Here is a 22,844-nt window from a genome sequence, read left to right as displayed (position 1 = left end):
GAGTGCAAATCACGTAATTAGACCTACTACTAATTTTAAAGTGAAACTTTTACGATCAAGTGTCAAATGAAGAAAACGTTACAGAAATTTCAACATCTGAATTAGGTGCTTAGCAACGGCAATAAGTTACGTAACACTATTCTGACGTCACTTCTTTAGCAAGGGATCAATCAGATGAAACCGAATATAGACCCAATTCCATTGTAAACACTTGTTTAGATTTATGGTATGTATTCAATAAAAGTAAAGGAATAATAATAATGAATAACAGAACTACAACATAAATTGCATTAAATTTTATTTCAATCTCAGCCAAATTCACAATCCTAATAAGAAGCAATTTCTTCAAATTTAAATATCATAATTACACGCTTCACGCAGTAATGACAGATTCCCTGAATCTCCCGTTACATTTTAATCATAATGATGATGTATTACTATTACCGCATAAACATGTCCAGTCGAACTGGTGACACTCATCTATCTTCATTTACGCAAATAACGTTGTCTGCATTCTGTCATCCTATGAATCACGTACATACAAGAAGTACGGTAACACAAAAATACAAACGATGCCTTGTTTACATTTGCTTCAGTCCCTACTTCCGTGGAATACAGTGGGTGGACAACGAATTAGGAATGTTTTATTCTAATATTATTTTACAAATTTTCAAGAACACACATTATTTATAAAAATATAAACTAATATAATCAAAACAGTTTGGTTTTCGTAACAATCTTAGTATCGAGGATGCCATATTCAATGTCACTTCTAGAATTTGAAAGACTATGGGCCGTATTCATAGAGATTCTTAGCGCGGGCTTCTGGTGGATGATTAGTAAACTAACGTTTTTCGTATTCATAAACCAGTGTTAAGCAATAATTGATTAGCTAAAAACGGAAAAATAAACGGAATTTGATATTGAATTTTCTTATTTTTATGTGATAACTCTGTTGTCAAATATTCTACATCATACCACAGAAATCAAGCTAAAAATCTTTCCAATGTACAGTAGTGGCAAAAAAAAAAAAACCGGACCGACTCTTGTAGAGCCGGGGCTAGTTTAGCACGCTCGTAGTACGGGCTAGCGAAATGTCTATGAATAGCACCCTTAAAGACTCTGGAAAAAAGTCTAGGGATATTCCCAGATCTTAGAAAAGCGCTTGATACTGTTAATAATGATAAACTTCTAGAAAAATTAAAGTGCACTGGCATAAGAGGTAAAGTTATGGACTCGTTTGGTTCTTATTTAAGTGACAAAACACAATGTGTTAAAATTGAAGTTGTGTTTAGTGAAACCACAAAAATAAATATAGGTGTGCCTCAAGGCACAGTATTAGGACTTATTTTATTTCCATTATATATTAATAACTTACTGATGCTTGATTTGTCACAAAATAAGGCAATATGTACTCTTATGCAGATGACACCGTAGCTATTATCAGCGGTTTAACATGGAATGGAACTTATAAGACAGCAAACAATGGTATGCATCTAATAAACAATGTATAGATCCAAACTTACTATCTTTAAATACTTCTAAAACACTAACGTCACACAATGCCATACATCATCATCATCATCAACATCACGGGTTGAGCCGGTAGGCCCGTTCCGTCCCCATTAGAATTGTTCTCTCCAACGAAACCTAGGACGACCAACATTTCTCCTTCCTCTTGGAGCATACTGGAAAGCTTTCTTGGGGATTCGGTGATCCTCCATCCTTTCTAGATGTTCCATCCACCTATTTCGGTGATTTGTTAACTTTTGTGTTATTCCCTCTATCCCTAATTCTTTTCTGATATCTTCATTCCTCTTGTGTTGTAATAAAGAATATCCCGCCACTGATCTTAGGAATTTCATTTCTGAGGCTTCTAGTCGTCTTTTGTCTCTTTCTGTTAAGGTCCAAGTCTCTGCTCCGTAAAGTAGTACTGGAAGGGCTACTGTTTTGTAGAGTTTTAACTGTGTTTCTTTCGTTGTTCTTTTTCCTAAGCTCCGTCTAATTGTTCCACATATACCTTGAAATCTGTGCATCTTTTCTTCCATATCTCTTTTTTCCATATAAGAAATGTTGCATCCTAAATATTTAAAATTACTAACTTGCTCAATAATTTTGGAGTCAATAACTATTTTCGACCTTTTATGCTGGGTCCCTATGAAAGCCATTGTTTTTGTTTTAGTGTGTGATATTTTTAAATTATAGCCTTTGGTTATTTGACTCAGTTTATAAGCTGCACTTTGGAGGTTGTATTCTGTATCAGCAATCACCACTTGGTCGTCTGCAAAAAGTAGGCAATTTACAGGTGTTTCATCTAAGATAAAATCACAGTTTAAAATATTCAGCCAGTCATCAATGGCTTCGTTAAGATATATATTAAATAAAGTGGGTGATAGTGGGCACCCTTGTCTAACACCTCCATTAACTTCTGTTGTTAATTTACCTGGACCTTTCCCTTTGTCAATGCAAATATTGGTATTAAGATACATGCTACGTAATATTCTTATCAGATGTTGTGGGTATCCTCTTTTCTCCATTATTTTCCATAATTTTGATCTATTCACTCTATCAAAAGCCTTCTCATAATCGATGAATAATAAGTGTGTTTCTAAGTTATATTCTCTTCTTTTTTCAATTATCTGGTTTATGGTGAAGATACAATCTGTTGTTGATCGTCCTTTCCGGAATCCATGTTGTTCGTTTTTTAACAATACTTCTGTAATTTTATTTAATCTTCTTGTTATTAATTTTGCATATATCTTATAACAAGTACCCAGTAAACTAATACCTCTATAGTTATTGCAATTGCTTCTTCCACCTCTTTTGAAGATTGGTACAATGACAGCAGTTTTCCATTCTTCTGGAATGTATCCGTGACTCCAACATATATTTATTAAATTAAGAAGGCGATATAATACAGCTGGTGTCGCATACTTTATCAGTTCAATATTAATATTATCAATACCAGGACATTTTTTATTTTTACTACTCTTTATTACTTCTATCATCTCATCCATTGTTATATAGTCTATATGTGCTTCCTCAGTATTTATGTAGACATCTTCTTGATCGGGTTGAGTCCATAATTCTTTGTAAAATTCCAGCCATTCACTTTCTATAAATGGATTCAATTGTATTTTATCTTTTTCCTCAGAATTTATCATTTTTAGGACTTTATATGCATACTTTTGGGCTCCATGAAAATCACATTCTAATTCATTTACATATGTTTCCCAACTTTTTCTATGTATCCTTCTTACTTCTCTCTTAGCAATTGCACATCTCCTTTTATATTCAGTTCTATTCTCTATGGATTTGTCTTGTAAATATCGTAAATATGCGTCCTTCTTGTTTTTAATTATGTCTGCAATCTCTTGATTCCATATTCTTAACCCTCTTTTTTTATGTCTTTTGATTCTCTTTCCAAGAGCTTCTTCTGCTGCTTGGAGTATTACCTTCTTTAGTGTTTCCCATTCCAAATTGATATTATTACTGACAGGCATTTCTGTAAATAAATTATCTAACCTTCTCTGATATAAATACTTGATGCTCTCTTGTTGTAACAAATTAACTTTATAAATTTCTTTTTTGTTGTCTTGTTTTACTTGACTTCTTTTCCAAGGAGTTGGTATTATTAATTTTGATATTACCAAGTAATGATCTGAGTATATATCTTTACCTCGAAATACACGTACATCTTCTATTAAGAGAGCTGTTTTCCTATTAGCTATTATGTAATCAATAATGCTGTATATATGTCCATCCGTCCTTGTAAATTTATGTATATCTTTGTGTTCAAAGAACGTGTTCATTACCCTTAATTCGTTAAAAGAGCAAAATTCTCTAAGGTGTTCACCATTCTTATTGATTACTTGTTCTCCTTTATTTCCAACGATTCCTGGGATTTTCTGGTTTCCTACTCTTGCGTTTAGATCGCCTGACAGAATAACATAATCATTAGGATTTATTGAGTTATATGTTGTTTGTAATTGTTCATAAAATTCGTCTGTGGCTTCTTTTCTTCCTTCTTCAGGTGCATATGCACCTATAATGGTTATATATCCTCTTCCATGTTTGCATCTGAGTAAAATTAGTCTTTCATTTATCCATGTGTAACTGTGTATTTTATTCTTAAGACTTTTATTAATGAAAATTGCTACACCAGCTGAGGCTCTCTTGTTTTGTGGGACTCCACTATAAATATATATCTTGACTATATTCACAATCCTAATTTACAACTTCTCTAAATTGTGACTGTCCATGTTTAACTAAATCTACCAAAATTATCTATCTGGGAATACTAATTGACCAGCACTTTATATGGGACACACATATTGCAAATTTCATGTAATAAATTACGCAGAATTATATAGGCTACAGATTTGTTATACAGTATTTCGTTCTTACCTCCCTATTGATATTTTAAGATTAATTTATTTATTCTTGGTGCGATCGTATTACGTTATGGCATTGTCGGTTGTGGCAGTGTTTCTAAATCCATAAGAAAGTCGCCGGACTTAATATAAAAGAGAATAATCAAAATTTATATGAAAAAGTCTATTGATTACCCTATTATTGGATTATAACGTTTTAAATTGGAGAAGATAAATAAATATACATTATTAAATTCCTTTCATAAGAAGAAACATCTCAATACATATTAGCATAATTATAATATGACAAATAACATATTATTTCATTTTACAGAATCCAAAAGTTCAACGGCTGCTGGTATGAAACATGGCTTCAACTATGGCTTAAAACTTTACAAGAAATTAATTTCTCAGTACTCTGTTTTAGCCAACATAAGTGTGATGAAATTTAAACTGAAAATTAAAGAAATTGTTAAGGGAACTTAACATAGCGTTAGATAATTATTTGCTAAATATTAATCTTATTTACTTCTGAATATTGGTCATAAACGTTTTCAATTGTGATTGTTCTTTATTATATAGGCTTAGTAATCTGTGCTATTTTATTGCTTGTATTATTATTCTGTTTTCTTCTTTTTTTCTGCTCATCTACATTGCGGTTTTGAACTTCCGACCACGAGCGTTTGCTCATACGGGAGTGCATTCTTTAATTTATATTTCTGTTTCATTTAAATTTTTTACATGTTCATTCTTGTTTTATGTATATAATAGTTCTTAATGTACCTTTGTTTCTATTACATTTAATAGGTATTTTTGTGGTTTTCTGATTATAATAAATGTATATTTAAATAAAAAATTACTTCGTTCCATAATGTCTTGACAGGAGATGTAAATATTGCCGGCAGAGGAGGAGAGAAGTATAGGCTAATTGCTATCCAACCAATGACAGAGGTCTCATTCCACGCCTGTCTTTAAATTTGACGGGGCTAGAACGCTTCAGATCGCCCAACTTCAATCCAAGGGTGGGACGAGACCTTTGCCACGCACGCACGCGCGCACACACAAAGGCATTTTGAGCCAAATCACGTAGAATGATCAGATAAACAAGTCAGTCAACGTCTGAACACATGACTCGAAACATCCTGCATATAGATCGAGACCTTGGCTTTTGAATGCCGCCTTTGGGGCTTCTGGACGAACTAAATTCGGCATTCACTAGCTGAGTCTAAAGTTTACCTTCCCTCGACTAGCTGCGGTTGCGATGCTTACTTCTCTCCATCTCGACTAACATTTCAGGCGAACCTGCCCTCCTGCTCTTAAACCCTGTTTCGGAGAGTTATCTGTGCCTTATTTCTTTTTAATGTAATACTTAATAAGTTACTGTCATCTTTCGGCTTTTTACCTTCGAAATTTTCTGGATTCTTTCATTGGAACACGACAAATGGATTGAGACAAGTGGCCTACTAGTTTTGAGCTCACATAAATTTTTACCCTTCCCATGCTCTGATCCATTCATAATATGAGACAGAAATTACCTGACATTGTCCATGGGAATAATCAGATTCATGGTTTGTTTCTTTGCAATTGTCATTAAAGGTTCGTTAAATAGAGAACTGCAAATAAATTACCAGTCGGAATACTCCCGTGAACCACTACATCAAGTAATTTCCAAGTTGAAAATTCGCAACATAACTATCTAGTCTTGTTCTGCGTAAAACACTTCGGCTACAAATGGGTTAATTCGATTCTATTTGCATAAGAAGTAGAACTATGACGAAATACGAGAAAATACAGTTTCCAAGTTTTAACGTAAACCAGTCTTCTCTTCCTTTCAATTGTTACATCATTCATTGTGCAACAGAGACTGATCTTCCATTCCAAGTCGGCTTCATTAGAAAGTCGATAACTTTTCATCTGCATGCAACAACAGATTTACTCTTGAACTAAAATCGACCTCATTTTAAATTCAATTCAGACTCTGCAATTTAAACTAGAAACGAGTGATGAAGGGGGGAAAAAGATTTCACCTCACAGTGACGTTTTTCCTCTCACTGGAATATAAAATTCATTCTAACGAGACGGAACTGGGCAATTGCTATCGTCGTTCCTATGGCTACACACGTTGATGGTTTATTCAAGACAATTTTCGTCGCTATGGTAACCAACACTTGAAACCTCTCAATATTTTAAGAAAGAAGAATATGAATTATGGAGAACTATTATGAGTTTTCAAACGACTCTCGTTTTCAGGCGAGAAAGCCACTTCTTCATTCTTATTACAGGTCGCGGTGGATGACTAGGGAGTTAGAGGTTATTTATTATTTATTTTGCTAGTAATTGTAACATAAAACCTAATTTAAACAGAAAAAACTTTAGCTCGTCCCTGAAAGAGTAGAACTCATGCTCGGGGGCGGATTCCTGAATTGAAATTAAGAAGTATATAATACAATTTGTCTTATGTTTACTACGCAATAAGAATATATAAATTTAAATTTACAAGTTTTCAATTTTTACAAAATCTATACATAACTTTTAAAATTTAATACTAGAACTATTAGAATTGACAAGATTAGGATATTTAAATATAAATGTGTTATATATTCTTGGGCCTAAATTAGTAGTATGATTAAATACTGTAGCAGTGTTGCATTTTGGTTCAAATAATCGTAAAGAATTCATACCTTTTGTTTCATAACTATGAGAATACAATTCAAAATTATTTCAATTTTTATGCATGAATTTTATTAATACAATACAATAAATTTGTCTTATTTTCCACCAAAAAATAAAACTGTGTCATCTGCATAAGAATAATGAACACCATTGTATTGTTGTAAGTCAATTTTTAATAAGTCATTAATATATATTAAAAATAAAATTGGGCCTACAACTGTGCCTTGGGGAACACCTATTTAATAATTGAAGGCTCACTTGAATAATTGTCAATTTTCGTTATTTGAATTCTGTCGTTGAGATAAGATTTTATTAAGCATTACCTTTGAATTCTAATAAGTCTAATTTCTCAATTAAGATATCATGTTTCACTGTACAGGAGACTCTGTTACGTATGTCCAGTCAGTACAGAGCAATCTCAATTTATCTGATCGCCATCGACACACAGGAAACCAAAGACCTATACATATATCGTAATTAGGGAGATATAATAAAAAACATAAATTGTAAATATGAAGATATTATATAGGCCTGCTGGAGAAGGAGAGGGAGAAAGAGAGACAGACAGACAGAAAGAGAATCAAACATGAGAAAATTCATAGTTTTAAGTCATACAGAACTAAGATATCCTGATGCTGTTATATAATAAAAAATGTTTTATTTAAAGACGCTCGCAACTGCCAAGGTTATCTTATCAGCGTCGCCGGTGTGTCGGAATTTTGTCCCGCATGAGTTCCTTTACATGCCAGTAAATCTACTGACATGAGTCTGTCGCATTTAAGCACACTTAAATGTCATAAACCTGGGTCGGGATCGAGCCCGCAACCTCGGGCACAAAAGGCCAGCACTGTATCGACTGCGCCACCCAGACCGACTTATACAGCCAATAAGAACAGTAAATAAGAAACATAAAATAGAGAATAGTCCAAACTGAAATTGCTCAGACTAATTACAAGACATGCATGCTTCTTTACACTTCATGAAGAAACAAGGAAAGACCAAAAACTAAGGTAAAAGTCTTACTCTAAGTAGGCTAAAAATACAGAGTGGAAGTGATATAAACACAGATTTAAGGGGGCAATAGAGAAGCCTATATTAAAATAAATAAACATATTATTAGGCCTACACGTTTTGCAAATAAGTGCATAGTTAATTAGAAAATTAAGCTGAAAATCTGCGTAGTTTGGGAACAACGCACTGTCGGCTGGCCTACGAATACACACACAAGCACTCGGTCTGAATAGCGGTGCTCCGTCCTTAGTGTAAGCCTAGATAATAAATACCCAGATTGCTCGGCTTTATAAGCTTTGACGGTAACAACTTTTGTCAGGTTTACTATTCTGCCATCTAGTTGTTACATAAGGAGTCACGTCATAACTCTCATTTGAACTGCATTAGCGACTGTACTGCCATCTCATGTTCGTTTACGGCGGACGGATGGCGGTTGTTCTCTTCAAAGTGCTGCCGATTTTAACATAGGGATGAGCAATCTGTTACATATATGATTTAGGGTGTAAGTTTGCCAGATTTCTAATCACAGAAAATGACCATACGTTTTAAAGTTATTTAATTTGCAAGAAAACCGTCCATTGTATTTAAAAACTGCAAAGGGTCAGTTTTTCAATTGGAAAGAGTAAAAATCAGATTCATACGGATATAGAGTAGAACAGTGTTAACATTTAGGGAAAATTAATTTAATTTAGTATTATTTGTGACTAATGTAGTATCACGATACAATTTTTTTTGTTGTAGTCTATCCAAGGAATAAGCTGTAAAATCTGCACAAATATATTGCAATCCACCCCTATATGGTTGGCACATGCAACAAAATTGAAATAACATAATTTCATACAGACTACAGTACAACTACAGACGAAGGCTAAACTCCTAGGTTGTCCAGGTATGAATGTAAGGGAAACGGTTATAAATTTTCAAAACGGATGAGATCTAGTGTTAGATTATGGTCTTTATGATTAATATTATCCTATTATTATTATTATTATTATTATTATTATTATTATTATTATTATTATTTCCAATATTGTAATACAAATTCATATTTTCAGAAATTATACTCAGATTTTAAAAAAAAAAAAAATAATAATAATAATAATAATAATAATAATAATAATAATAATAATAACAACAATATCTAAGGTTTCTGAATACAGTAGCGCGAATTATTCAAAAAGCCAAATTTATAACTACTTAATACTTACATAAGACATGGAATACTCGTGACATTGTTTTAATTACATTTCGGGTCTACTTAATAAAACACAAGATTGATAACGTATGAAAGTCCACGCCTAAGGTGGCATTCTATCGTGAATTCCACGCAATATTAAAGTTGCAAAACTCAATGAAAATTTGATGATGATGATAACTTACTTATGGCTTTTAAGGAATCCGGAGGTTCAATGCCGCCCTCACGTAAGCCCGCCATCGGTGCCTATCCTGAGCAATATTAATCCAGTCTCTACAATCATATCCCACCTCCCTCGGATCCATTTTAATATTATCCTCCCATCTACGTCTTGGCCTCCCCAAAGGTCTTTTTCCCTCCGGCCTTCCAACTAACACTCTATATGCATTTCTGGATTCGCCCATACGTGCTACATGTCCTGCTCATCTCAAACGTCTGGATTTAATGTTCCTAATTCTGTCAGGTGAACAATACAGTGTGTGAAGTTCTGCGTTGGTTAACTTTCTCCATTCTTCTGTAACTTCATCCCTCTTAGCCCCAAATATTTTCCTAAGCACCTTATTCTCAAACACCCTTAACCTCTGTTTTTCTCTCAAAGTGAAGGTCCAAGTTTCACGACCACACAGAACAATCGGTAATATAACTGCTTTATAAATTCTAACTTTGGAGCAGACTGGATGACAAAAACTTCTCAACCGAATAACAAAATAGATTTTCCATATTTATTCTGCGTTTAATTTCCTCTCGAGAGTCATTTATATATGTTACTGTTGTTTCAAGATATTTTAATTTTTCCACCTCCTCAAAGGATAAATATCCAATTTTTATTGGTGATAATAACAATAAATGTATGATAATATAATTACCTGCCTTCAAGGATTGAGCCGTTAAACACGTTTCGTTTTCATGTTTGCAATGATTATGTGAACTGCAGGACAAGACTACACAGGACAATCACAAAAGTCACATCCAGTCGTTTATGAGGACGAGAAATATCTCCAATTTCCTGCTAAGATTCGAACCCAGGTTAGGTAGATTAATAGACTAACATGCGACGTCGAATAATGTTTGCAACTAAAAACTCAATGTAGATCACAGCTGGTAAAATGAATTATCACTCCCGTAGCTTTGGGAACAATGTTCGTGAAACTCCGCGACTCGCTGCCAACCGCATACTCAGGAAGTGACCTGATAGCGACATCGGAAGAGACGGCAGCAAGTACTCTATCACTTCACAGCGGACGTCTGTCTGTCTGTTTCTTCCCATGAAGATGGCAGCCACAGCACAGCACAGTGGCGTTGCCATTTAGTAACATATTTTTTAAACTCAGCATTATTTATTATAATTAAGTTGGAATGTGAAAAAAATGCTCCCAAATCCTTAGGTTAAATTAAAAAAGTTTTAACGCATAAAGTTTTAATGTCACATTGTTCTATTTTGGTAACAATTTTCACGTGATTTTTTAAGAAAAACGTATCAGGAATAGACATCTATATAATATTAATGAAGACATATGAGTAAATAATGATAATCCTTGAAATTGAGATTTACAGTTTTCTGATTGTATGCTATCTCTAACATACATTATTATTAACTTTATTGAATTATTATGCTGTAAGTCAGTTACTTAACCTACACCACCGCAGACCCCGCGTTTAGGGGTTCAGTGGTTACTGACGCATATTTGGAAATGAGTTCGAATTACAGTTCAAGGTCCGCATCATGTATTTTCCGTAACGAATAGCCACTCTTTTTACTTTCTGGCATATGGAAATCTGTGGTAATGACCGCCATCACTGGACCCAAGGATGTGCATACAATGATCCAACTGGCAGTATACTTCGCATCATACACCCCCGTCGAATGCCTCAGTAGACTCGCCTACAATCACACTGCAGTGACGCCAACGTTGAAAATGTGACAATGATTTTTGTGGATGGAGACATTGTTTCATGTCATCAGGTTGTCAGCCATAGTCGCAGCATATAAACAGTAGAGGAGAAGGTGGAAATATGGGCTACCATTTTGTTTTCCTCATAATAATAGAAAATGTTGTGGCATATTGCTTGGAAATCTTGATTGACATATAGAGTAATTATTCATATACAATTTTTTCAGTCTTAAAGGTCGATAGTTGCAATAGATATTTGCATATAATTGTTTTTTTTTTAAGTAAGACGAACTGGTCCTTTATAGGTAGTAGGGTCTAAATAGGAGCTACCACAAAAATTTGAAAATAAAATTGAAAAAAAAAATAAAGAAAATAAGTAGGGAACCTGTGTCACATGAATGGCAATATTCTATAACAAATAACGCAAATCACGATAGTGAAAATACGGGACGTGTTAATGTGCTGGTAATATGGGCTACCTATTCCATATTTGACACATAGCGGTAGCCCATATTAGCAGCATCGACTCATGAAGGTTTCTAAGATTATGTATGGCAATTGTTGTTCTAAATAAATATTACTCCATGTAATAGAGCTATTCTTAAGCAGTGCAACACATCAAGCGTGATTTCTAAACACGAAATATATTTCTTTCAATAAAATTGAAACTACATACCTGTAAAAACTTTAAAATTTATGAAAAACACAAAGACACACCACATCCACACCACAAAGGCAACTGGTTTGTGTCTTTGTGTACGCAGACTGATGGACACAAGATGTACTTTTAGAGCTTTTTCGCTAGGTAACAACACCATATATAGTAAAAAACGAGATAGCCCATATTACCACTCCTAGCCCATATTTCCACCTTCTCCTCTAAACGACATTGAAATAAAGAAGTTTCGTATAGCAACACGTTTCTTGTTACTAGATTTAATTCACCATTTTCTCGTGTTTTGTGAGAATGAAATCTTTTAAAAGCAATCATGAACATTTAAGTGGTGCAAAAAAAAAAAAAAAAAAAAAAAAAAAAAAAAAAAAAAAAAAAAAAAACTTGAAAACTATGTTTAGAAATTGACTAGTATTTCGACCAAGTAGTCAAACACAAACTACCTGTGGTGGAAAGAATCCCAGTGTTCCAGTACCATGACTCGAAAGACTTAGTGCTCTCAGTGTATTAAGTATTGAATGAGAAAAAGCCCAAAGACTTGATCTACATGATTTGATTGAGTCATTTGCTTCTCAAAAGGCCAGAAGATAAAAGCGCTTGTTGAACTAAGCTTCACATTAAATTTATCTTAGGTAGGTCTATTATTGTGTAATTATAGCCTTAGTAAAATAGTAGTTATATCATAAAAATTTTTTGAGTTCTGTTCACTTAATTTTGTTTAAAAAAGGAAGTATTTTGCTATGCTGAATTGTTTTATTTAAATTAGATGTTAAAAATAAAATTATATAAATACGAAAAAATGGCAGTAGGGAAAAGGGCCCAGATTATAATTTTTGCTGGAGGGCCCAGCTATAAAAAATTACACCACTGCTGTAAGTATATTAACTGATGATAGGAAAGTGCTGTTTGAAAAATATGACAACACTCGTGCTTGCAATAAAGTGAAAGGGGTGCGCTATATAGGCTACAAAAGGGTTGTCACCTTTCAAGGATTGCTGGGCTGGACAAGTCCCTCATCCGAAAGGTTTGAGGGTCAAACCGATTCTTCTAAAATTCAGTTTAGGATGGGCACAAAGTTCCGTTATCTCTTATAAATACCTCAAATATGCACAAACTTTATGTAATTCCGGTAATAATGCAGACATACATCCACTTTACACTAATTGTGTGTCATAAGTGTCCATAGGGTCAGTATGTCCCTCATAATTATCCTCATAAAATAATGCGTCGTCAGGTTCGGTGTGACATTCGCCTCAGCATTGCTGGTGTAATCTGTTGGAAAGCGCTTCGCACGACGTCCTTTAATTCATCAATGGTGCCGTACCGTTTCTGTGCAATAATGTTCTTGATGAAATCCCACAGCGCATTGTCACAGGTTGTGAGGTCAGGGCTGCGAGGTGGCCAGTCGAGAGGAGCTGGTTAGATGGATGACCGACGGCCAATCCAGCGTTGTTGAAACTTGACGGCGCATTTTGTGCCAGGAGAATGATAGGGGACGTACTGATCCTTTGAACACTTAGGACACACAGTTAGTGTAAAATGGATGTATATTTGCATTATGACCGCAATTGCATAAACAGTGTGCTGTCATCTAACAAGTGAAAACAGCAATATAAAATTCAATATTTCCCATTTACACATTAAATTTTCTGCTTGATTTTCAGTTCTTCACTAAACCTGTTTTTTTTTTTTTATAGTGAGTCGTCTAGTTGTTTTGGCAGAAGTAACAGGTCTGTTTGGAAACTTTATTCGAAATTTTCGTCTTGTTTTCGCACACGACCTTCTGCCTTTTATGTACGTATTGTACATACACACACACACTCATACAATGAGAATTTGTTGCTAGGCATTACTAAATACACAATAATCATTAAACTTTATACACTAACGTTGTACATCTGAAGAGTCGAGAGTTTCATTACACGACTTCTAAGCACACTGAATGCCATATGGCTACTGAAGCTCGATTGCGCGAGAGAAACGGTTAGTGCGCGGCGGAAACCACGCAGGGCGTGTCCGGCCGGCCGCTCTTTTTTGGGACTTATGACAATAATACCTCTGTATTAAATAACTATAATATTAACAAACATTTACATATACTGAGGGCACTAAAAACATTTGCGACTGAACTGTCAAAGGTAAATGATAGTGGAAATTTTACGTTTATCGCACAAAATAATTTTATTTTAAGCAAAATTGAAATACGTGATTATAAAACATAACTGCCTACACATTTAACACTATTTCTACGTCATGAAAATTAAGAAGAAAAGTGTTGCATAGGAGTAAAATCACTGTGCCGTTTTGATTTACAGAACTTCATACAACCCATGTTCAAATTAACACTTTTCGTGTGTATATAAAAAGTAGGCCTACTATGAACGACAGGAATCTCGAATAAAATGACGACAGCTTATCTTTGTTATAAGAAAGCAAAACAACGTATCGAAACGTATCTAGGAAAAGACTGTAAGCAGAAGAGACGCTGAGGAAAAGCAGATGTTATGGTTGCGCCATGTACAAAGTGGACCGTTCAGAACATTAGAAAAATTTATTTGGAATGTAACAAGTCGGAAATATATGATAGAAGTTACAAAGAACATCCAGAAGCAGCAACAGAAGGAGAAAAGCACTCAAGAGTTTCGAAGTGAGTCGTGTTCTTGCATTAACTGTAGAAGTCATTAAACTTTAAATAGAGGTTTTGTATAGCTTCATTTATTTTTTCACTGCTGAAGTTCTCGTGTAACATAACACGTTCCTCCAAGGATATGCCAGTGCAAAACACGACGACATTGAAGAGTGCGACTCTCAGCAGTTTACTTCCCTCAAACTTAATCATAATATTTGTGATGTAGCAACTTATAATTTTCAAAAACAAAAACCACTAACCCGTAACAGAAACCTCTCTGGTAGTAAGTGCTAAACCGTAGGCTCATTGTTCCCCGAAGATGGATTTCGATTGCTGTCATTCACCGAAATTATATTTGTTGTGGACAAGATCAAAGATGATGATATTTACATTAGGAGTCTATGTCACCATGTCTCTCCCCTACTTCAAACAATTTTTAAATTATTTTATTGCATTACACAGTCTAGTATATACAATCACGAAGCTCAATACGTAGTAAATATGCATCCATAGATAGTTGCTGACCACTAGGATCGCTAATATCGCCTCATTACAGACAATGCGAAATAGTACCGGCACAGTCTATTGTTCCTAGCACCCTCGCAACTCAAGCTTCGTGACTGTATATACTAGACTGTGGCATTACTATGATGTACCGAAGTAAGTACATATGAAGTTTCGGTACATTAATTCTGCGTTTCCATATGGTGAAGAATAGGTAGAACGGAGAAAAATTCTCTTCGGCACCGAGACTCGAATAGTGGCTTAGTGGATAAAGTGCCAGCACGTAAAGCTGAAAACCCGGGTTCGAGTCCCGGTGCCGTAGAGAATTTTTCTCCGTTGTACCGATTCATCAAACAATTTTATTTTATAAAAACAAAAATTATGGCAGGTAATGTCTGCAGTATCTGGTGAATGTTAGGAATCTGAACCATTCTGTAGTATCTCTCGTTTCGCGTAGGGTGACCAGATTCACATCGATAGAAAAGAGGGCACAAAGCTTCAAAAAGGAGAACACTGTTCGAAAAAGAGGCAGTAACTATGCACTTAGATTTAGGACTAGGCCTATATTATACAATAAATTACGTCAATATCTATTTTCTTACAAAATATTTACACTACAGATTTAGGCTTATATCATACTTAATATTACAAAACAATTATGGTAAAACTTGCTAATAATGATTTTACAGTTAGCTACATATGAAAGCCAAAGGCACTATTTATTAAAGAGGACAGAAGATATCTACTGTATTCAGATTTAGGCTTAGGCCTATAGTATACTTAAAATTATGTCAATAAATATTTTATTACAGTATACTTATGGTAAAACTTAATAATATAAAACGAGTTTACAGTTAACTACATGAAAGCCAAGCAAACTATAATTATTATAAAAATACATAAAAAGATCACACAAAATGTGAATTTAATATTACCGGTACTTTGTAAGCAAATAGAGTTATGGCCGTTTGCAAAGAGTGTATTCCGTCGATGCTGCTGCCACCTACAGGCAAATTACTTGAAAAAAACGTCAAATCAAATGATTTCAAAATATCAGGCAAACAAGTTACGAAAAGGAGGACAATTCTTGATTTTTAAAAAATCCGGCCCGACCCCGGACAAAGGAGGACATGTTCGAACAGAAGACGACGTCTGGTCACCCTAGTTTGGCGTCCCACTACAATCTAGTAGCTGGGAGGCAACTGAAGAGAATCTTTCCCTATTTGTATGGATGAGCACAAATGCACCAGTGTTCTGGCCGCGAAGATTCCGAGATTTGAATCCGTTTTTCTTCTTGCCGTGGGGATATCTGAAAGCGATTTTCTACAGAGAATCCATCGACAGCCGAGACAGCCGTTGCAATACGTCATGCGGCCAAAGCGATAGTGAAAGAGAATATACGGCATGTCCAAAAGCTGTAGCTCGTCATACAGCCGCGTGCATCCAGAGGGACTTTCGGATACTTCCTGAAAATATTTCCACTGCACTTCAAAAAATTACCAGCAAAAAAATATTTCCATGCATTCATCTCTGCCATTCTTGTCACAATATTTCCGTATATACAGGCTGCTCAGAATCTGTTGGATAAATTCATTATTGTCTAAGTACGTGTCCAAATAACCATAATTAGAATAGGTACCGGTAATTACTCTTCCTCACATTGTGCCCTACCATTGGGTCCTATTTTATTAGAATTATGTCATAGCCAATTGCCTAGTTTCCTTAACTGAGAAGCAAACATTCTCATGGGGGAGGGGGGGGGCAGATAAAGTTACTTTTTTCTTCCACCATGTTAATAATGTCAAAACAAATGCCTGTACAAATTTACCCCACTCGAGTGGAATTACGAGGGTCTTAAAATATGTTTCCCGGGGCCGTTTACAGAAACTAAACAAAATTTCATTGGAAAAATTTATTGAAACAGATACAACAATTGTTGAGCTATTTTTCGACATATTCCCTTCTGGAATTGAGACACATATCATACCACAGGATCGACAGAGAAGTGCAGACGGCTGTCACACACTGATTCCGATCCCAGAAGGGTACAAAAATTGATCCCATGGTATGATAAATGTCATAAATGATTGTTAGAATAACAGCCACCTTCCTGAGGAAACTGTACCCACCGTTTTTGTTCAATATATTTTGCAGTTTTCAGGCACAAATTATGCCGTTTCATCATAATTATCATCCTCAACAAAACGAAACAGATCTCGACTATATTCGGAAACATAGCTTCTCAATTTATCGAAATTACGCGACTTCTGTTTCGATATCTTTATTTTAACACCATGTTCTTCAATACGTAGCTTACTAACACCTTAATACGCATCCTGAAGTTCTTTTCATATTCCACCATAGGCCCTACTTATCAGTTCAGGGTGGAAGTGGCTGTGATCTTCCGTAAACAATTGACTATCTATGCAAGTCTCAATATTACTTTTTACAGCATCATCAAATAATTTTCTCTACGGTCAAGTCGGACTTTGCAAGATATCAGTGTTAAATGATGGGAAGATGAACTATTACCTATTTGATTCTTCCCTCCCTTCTAAAAAGTCAGAGTACCGTTATAATATTATACATGTGGATTAACGGCTTTTGTAGCTACCTAGAACCACGACCAACAGTTAGTACTTTTTCATTGTAAAAAAACACGCCTAACATATTTTTCTTTTATAGAAAGGAGATCTAGCGCGCCTCATTATCCTGAAATCAAGGTACAGCTATCTATAGTCTAGATCTAGACAGTCTAGACTCCAGAGGAATACTGCAATATGTACAGTAGTGGCAAAAAACCGGACTCACGGAATAATCAAAGTCCCCGAAATGAGCCACTGCGCATGCCATGCCTGCATTCACAAGATAGCGAGTAATCTATTAAAATTGTTGTAGTTCGAAGGCTGACGTAGCCCAGTTCGAAAGCCATTAGAAAATAGGCTGGTAAAATTCATGTTTTGGGAATAAGTTAATTAAGTAGTAAAATATAGCTGCAATCGAAAAGTATTGGGAATAAATTTGAATAAGGAACAAAAAAAAGTTTCCTTCCCAAGTAGGATTCGCACCACGTAAGTCTTAGTTACCAGGATATCGTGCTGTCACTGTGAACAAGACTCTGGAATCAGCTACAAGGGTCGGTTCAGTTTTTTTTCTTCTTTTTTGCCACCACTGTACACTATTTTGTTTCGGCTGTTCCTAGAAATAACCTTTTGGTACAAATAAAGCCTACGAGAAATAAGTTTACACTTCGACGCCATTATAATGCAAATGTATTTAGAAACTAGACGAACGGATGAAAACAACGGACAGCATCCTTCCTCGTTCTCCCGTTGATGTAGGTCGACCGCTTTAAAGACACACACAGTATGTTGAAGAAAAGGTACTACAGATGGTTGCAGATGATTCGACTCTGGACTCACCCACCATACCCTCGTTTTGTCTGCTGTGCATAACGAGAATTTGTGTCCATATCATCACTTCATCCCAGGAAATTGACTTCGGCGTTTAGACTTCGGCAAGTATATTTTTTTATATGTAGTTGTAAACTTCACTGCGACTAAACGCACATTCTTCGGAGAGACGAAGCACTGTTCACTCGAGTGGAAGTCTTCAATTACCAAAACAGTTCTCTGTGTAGTCATGCGAAAATTCTGAGGTTCCCTAGGTAAATCTAGATAGCATAATCTACCAGCAGAATGGAGCGCTTTTCCCTACGTTATAGAAACTAGAAGATAAATCGACAGAATGTTTCTCCGCAGGCGGATTGGTCAAGGTGGAATAGTATTTTGGCCACCGAGATCTCCAAGTCTCAACCTCTTATACTTGTTGTGGAAGTACCTGAGAAAATTATCTACAGTGAAGCAGCAGAAAGCGTCGAGGACACAGTTGCCAGACTTCATGCAACCGTAACATCTGTTACAGGAGAGCAGTTAGGTAGGCTTAGCCTTAGGCTTAGTATTCGTACACTCATGAAAAGAAAAACTGGCCGGCTGAGAAACATTATTTACAGCGCATGCAGTACAGCTGTACCAAAATTTTGCATTATATTTTCTTTATCATTTCATTCATTGTTTTCACTCCCATGCCTTTTATCGAACGAACCTAACCCTGTTCTGCCGTTATGTGTCTCTAATTTACACAGTGATATAACTCGAGAAACTTTCAAATACACTAATGTAACAACAAATAAGCATTGTATAGGGCAGAAACATAGACATTACGACGAAGTATAGAGAAGCGACTAGAAGCATTTGAAATATGGATATGGAGAAGGACGGAACATCTGAAATGGAGACAGACAGAATAAGAAACGAAGTTGTGTTGGGAAGAGTGGGTGAAGAAAGAATGATGCTGAAACTGATCAGGAAGAGTAAAACGAATTGACCCAATCACTGGTTGAGAAGAAACTATCTTCTGAAGGATACACTGGAAGGCATGGTGAACGAGAGAAGAGTTCGGAGCAGAAGAATATCAGATGATAGACGACATTAAGATATATAGATCATAATATATGCGGAGACTAAGAGGAAGGCAGAAAATAGGAAAGACTGGAGAATGCTGGGTTTTGCAGTGAAAGACCTGCCCTTGGGCAGAACACTATGAATGAATGAAGTTTTCAGGTGCTCACGAGTTTCACCGCGCACAGATGTGGAAAGGAAAATGGAAAAGGCTTTTTGCCGAAGTGTGCGGTAGCTCATTAGTAAAATGTAGGATCAGCTGTAGTCCGGATCATCTTATTTAATACTCTGAGGGTGAAACCTGACCATTTTTCCCTTGTTACTGCATATATGCTAGTGGATTATAGTGATTTCCTAGATGTCAGCTTGAATTTTTTTTTTTACCAACTTTGTTTCGAATTTTGAGTACAGTAGAACCCCGATTATCCGTCACTCTATTAACCGATTGGTGGATTATCCGTCTATCTTTCTCTCGCTTTTTTCTGAAAAAAAAAAAAAAAACTTAAAGTACGTTACTGTACATTGTATTAGCACGTTATTTTTTCTAGAGAGTGTTATTACAAGACTTTTCCCTTACACAGTATGGTCTATTGTTCAAACATCTATATAACTTCTACATAAAATGTCTTCTACAGGTGTCAAAATAAATCTTGTTCTGCTAAGTATCGAAAGTGTAGATAACCGAGTGGTTTGGGGAACGAGAAACTGAGACTCATCTCACATCAGAATACGAGATTGGAGTGTATAAAGTATGTAAATCTATAGCACGAGACCTTCACTACTCATATATTTTCATAAACAGCCATTACAAGGAGTTTCCTTGGTCCTTAAAACCCCGTTTTTCACAACCAGACTTGAATTACTCAACTTCTGATCCACTGTATAGCGTTTTAAATACAGGACTATGGAGGAAATTACGAAAATGTAAATATTATTCACTAAATTTACGAAAATCTTTCATGGTACGGATTATCAGACTTTTTCGATTAACCATTCAGTCTGCCCCCTCCATTACCACGGATAATAGAGGTTCTACTGTACTGACAAGTACAACTGCAAGTTATTTTCTGTTATGGTGGCAGAAATAATTTTGGTTTGCGGTAAAGGAAACTGACGAAATGGAAGTCCCTAAGCTTGTGAAATTTGAATGTAATTAATAATTAATTAGTAATACCGGTATTAATATTAACTGTGATTCCAATTCAACACTACATTCAGGTAAGTGTAATTAAATAAGTTATAACTTCCAGATCTACTTGATATGAAACATGCACACAGCTAATGGACAGAAATATATATTTTAGTGTTCAGATTTTTATTAAAATGTCCAAGAGAGGAAATAGCATGGTAGCGACTTAAGAGTATGTATTTCAAGTAGGGTACATTTCAAAGCGGTATTCTGTTTTCGGAATTCGTACTAATCATTTCACGTTTTAATATTAGATTATACTAATCTACTAATGACCAATATAATGTGCGAGAGGTCCTGGAGGAAAATATACTCTTTCACAAATTATTGAATCATTTAGAAAACACCTCGCAACATAAAGATGAGATGTGGTAAATAAGCAAGACATTGTTATTGTTAATAATAATAATAATAATAATAATAATAATAATAATAATAATAATAATAATAATAATAATAATAATAATAGTAAAACAAGTAGGCCTACAATTTAGTGTTAAATAAGACAATTTCTATCAGAGAAATAATGAACATAATGAAGGAAAATTGATACATTAAAAATAAATATTCTACAAAACAATATCTGAAGAAAGAACATGTTCTAGAGACGAAAAGCAATCTTTCTGACAATCGGCTTTTGAAAGTAGTCAATGTCTGACAGTCCTTTCACTAAAATACGCCATTTTCACTATCATAAAGAATGAAGGCTTACATTGATCAGACATTATTTACACTACTGTACACAATTTACAAAATAAGTAGGCTATAGTATTATAAAATACCTTGCATCACAATGTAACTACAACATTGTGCATAAGCTTAATATTGTAAATAATATTTGATTAAAGTAGCCTACATTCTTTACTAAAATACATCAGAAAAAATGCGACATATACGACCCCACTATACCATATTATAAGGAAAAAATATCATCTAACGTAAATCGAAGTTATTGGATTATTGATTGGGGCTAGAGGGACCATCACAAAAAGGTTCGCGCATTTTTGCAAGCAATTTGGTCTACGACAAACTCTTGTCACTAAAGTATCTCTGTCTGCAGTGAAGGGATCTATAAAAATCCTAAGAAACCATCTCTACACTTAAATAGATTGACCTTTTTCTTATAGCTATCTGCTCACTTAAGTTGGATCCTACAACTAGTGCTAAATAGAAGACTGTGATCACCTGATAGCAAATAGATACTAGGACATTTTGTTTCTTCTGAAATTAATGATGTTTTGTTTAGTCGTTTTCAATTATTTATAATAGTGTTATTTCTTTTTCTTTTCCTCCTCAATTGTTTTCTCCTTTTCCATTATAATTGCTTACCCCCCATTTATTAAAAAAGAAAACAACAATTGTATGATAAGCTTTGTCTTGTAGGCAGCTTTCACTTTGAGGTAGCTGAATAAAATGTATTCAAAATAAAAGTGTAACTAGTAAAAATAGCTTCTTCTAGCATATATAGTATTAAATAATTTACATTGTAAATATTAGTGTAATTGTTAAAGTCTTCTGCCCTACTTGACGAAACAGGAGTCGCGTGAGTTGTCAGTCAAATACGAGTACATCGCTTGCTAGATGGACCTACGTCGTCTATTTAAAAACTTCAGTGATACTTAATCTTGCAGACAAAGTACGGTCCCTAGTTATAACGTGTTTTATAAAACATTATTCCTACACTCTCACTGTTTTCGTAGGTGTCTGTAGCATACTGTACTGATCTCGTCATTTTTCATTTTGTTCTTACACTACTGACTGATGACATCACTGCACTGACATCTCCTCCTTTGCCACGCGGCGCCCCGTGGTTTGTGATTGTCCTTTCATTTTGATGTAATTATCTCCTTGAACATGTATGAAGTGAAAAATGTTGGTAACGATGACAGAACATGTTATTTAATTATTCATTCTCCTCAGTAATATAGTTTCTTGAAATATAGTCAGAGAATGCCTGTACTTTGCTGTCGTTTGCATGAATGAACATCACACTAGTACATCACACACGTGCGGCGTGTTGTTCTCAGTCAGAATCTTTCAACCCTGTTAACAAAATGTGTGTATTCAGAGTGCACTATTTATTTAAAAAGTGTTTAATATGGCTGAGTTTAGATTTTCTGTATAACATAGTGCCTTCATGTAAGATTCTTACGTAGACTCCGCTCATCAGATTCAAAGATTATTTTCAGAAAGATTTCCTGATGTGAAGGATCCAATTCATGAAATAATCCGTAAGTTAGATACT

At 35.0% G+C, this 22,844-nt stretch overlaps 1 protein-coding gene across 4 annotated transcripts in view; it reads right to left on the bottom strand.

Moving 5' to 3' along the window:
• The window catches only part of LOC138709217 (uro-adherence factor A-like), a 1,183,483-nt gene that overhangs the window by 1,087,122 nt on the left and 73,517 nt on the right, over window positions 1–22,844 (bottom strand). Inside the window, exon 1 of one of the 4 annotated variants that reach the window (XM_069839809.1) lies at window positions 10,119–10,138. The exons of the other annotated variants lie outside the window; for them this stretch is intronic. The gene's annotated coding sequence lies outside the window, so the exon portion shown is untranslated. Of the gene's footprint in view, window positions 1–10,118; window positions 10,139–22,844 lie in introns of those variants that run through there. 4 annotated transcript variants of the gene reach the window in all.

The sequence above is a fragment of the Periplaneta americana genome, chromosome 11, assembly GCF_040183065.1.
Source record: "Periplaneta americana isolate PAMFEO1 chromosome 11, P.americana_PAMFEO1_priV1, whole genome shotgun sequence".
Taxonomy (NCBI): domain Eukaryota; kingdom Metazoa; phylum Arthropoda; class Insecta; order Blattodea; family Blattidae; genus Periplaneta; species Periplaneta americana.
The sequence above is the reverse complement of the archived record's forward strand: the minus strand, read 5'-3'. Positions and strand labels throughout refer to the sequence as shown.